The sequence below is a fragment of the Triticum aestivum genome, chromosome 7D (genome assembly GCF_018294505.1).
Source record: "Triticum aestivum cultivar Chinese Spring chromosome 7D, IWGSC CS RefSeq v2.1, whole genome shotgun sequence".
NCBI classification, from domain to species: Eukaryota; Viridiplantae; Streptophyta; class Magnoliopsida; order Poales; family Poaceae; genus Triticum; species Triticum aestivum.
The window spans coordinates 498758764-498761007 of NC_057814.1; positions in this window are offsets into that span (position 1 = coordinate 498758764).

Genomic DNA, 2244 nt, shown 5'->3' on the forward strand with positions numbered 1-2244 from the left:
TTCCTAGGCCTCGCCATCGTCCACCACCCTGGTGCTCCCGGCGCGGCCTGGTCAACGTGGTCAACGACCGACATGCATCTGAAGTGGACTGTACGTGGAGAGGCTGACAGCTGGGTCCACGGCCGCACGCAAGGAAATGCCTCCTTATTACACGCAAAATAATGATTCCTCCACCTGACATCTGCGACCCACCGAAAGGGCCTCTGTATTTCGTGAAAAAACATTACCGCCACTGACAGCTCGGACCCACCAGCTATATCTTCGCACGCAAGGAAGTGCGTCCTTATTACGCACAAGAAAATGAATACTCCCCCTGCTAGCTGGGACCCAGTATAGTGGCAGGCTGACTTGTGGGCCTACTAAGTTGATGGGGACGGAGGGCTTTGTCAACTTAGTCAATATACACGATTCTAGCTCCAGCGACCATATGATGTCCATCCAACGGCCGTAGTGCTTCTTCAACCTCTGGTCTTGTTGCTCCAGCCACCCAAAGCAGCGCCGGTCGTGCCACATGCACCTGCCTCCCGTGGCCGGCTGTGCTGCCGCGGAGAACTCACCGCCCCCTACTATTCCCACCGCTGGCCAGGCCCTGCAGCGACGGCAGCCTCACACCGCAGCCGAACCAGTGAACCCTCGTACTCCTCTCCGCGCGGGCTTCCACTGCCGCGTCTTCCCCGGCTCCGCGTCATCCCCTTCCTAGGCCTCGCTGTCATCCACCGCCCTGGTGCTCTCGGCGCGGCGTGGTCAACATGGTCAAGGAACGGCTTCCATCGGACGTGGACTGTACATGGAGAGGCTGACAGCTGGGTCCACAGGCGCAACAAGGAAGTGCCTCGTTATTACGCACAAAATAATTATTCCTCCACCTGGCAGCGGGGACCCACCGGACGGGCCACCGTATTTCGTGAAAAAAACAGTTCCCCCTGACTGCGGGGACCCACCAGCTACATCTTCGCACGCAAGGAAGTGCGTCCGGGCAAAAAAAAAATGATTCTCCCCCCTGACTGCTGGGACCCAGCAGCTACGTCTTCGGAGGCAAGGAAGTGCCTGACAGTCGGGACCCACCTGGTCGAAGCGTACGTAGCATTGTCAATCTGGTCGCGAACGTGTATGTACATACTGGTCGATGTAGAGGCGCGCACGTGTCGTAGGAGAGGCGCGCACGTAGCATGTACACGTACGTATAGCGGACAGTGTGCAAGAAAGAAAATACGGCCACGTACGTACATACGGGCAGGGTCTCGAACGCCTACTCGCGCATACATACGGCCAGGGCTCGTGTACATGGCTGGGTCGGAACGGAGAAATATCGTCGTCGTCGTGTTCATGGGGAGCCAACCGGCTGGGTCGGAACGGAATGCGTCGTCGTGTTCATCGGGAGGGCTTGGATGGAACAGTCGATGGAAACGAGGCCTGGCGTACCGCAGAACGGAGGAAACGGCCTTGTGTTCGACCGGCCACGTTTGAAACGGGATCCTGTTCATCGGGAGGGGTCTGGCGTATCGCGAAACGGAGGAAACAGACCTCCTACGGTCGAAACGGGGGTCCTGTTGATCGGGAGGGGTGTGGCATACCGCAAAACGGAGGAAACGGACTTGTGTTGGAGCGCTACGGTCGAAACGGGGGTCCTGTTCATCGGGAGGGGTGTGACGTACCGCAAAACGGGACTCCACGGGACACTGTTCATCTCCACCGTCGACCCCCTCCAGCCTCCACGGGCTACTGTTCATCCAGCATCGACCTCCTCCAGCCTCCACCTGTGACTGTTCATCCACGGGCTCCTGTTCATCCAGCCTCCACCACGCGCTACTCCACCGGCTACTATTCAACCAGCCCTCTCCACGGGCTCCTGTTCACCACCCCTCCACGGGCTACTGTTCATCCAGCCCTCCACCGTCTACTGTTCATTCTGCCCTCCACGGGGTGGTCCTGTTCATCCTGCCCTCCACGGGGTCCTGTTCATCCAGCCCCAACCGGCTCGATCGATCGGGGTCCTGTTCATCCACCCCCACCAGGAACTATTCATCCAAACCCCCCCAGCAACACTCACTGTTCATCCAGAGGCAGCATCGATCGGCTTCAGTTAGCAGCAGTAGCGAAGGAATCGCTCGATCGGGTTCAGTTAACAGCCATCGATCGATCGCCCGGGTTCAGTAACGCGTAGCCTGCAGTGCAATCACTCGGGTTCAGTTAGAGCCCAATGCCTCGCTCGGGTTCAGTTAGAGCCCAACGCCTCGCACCCAC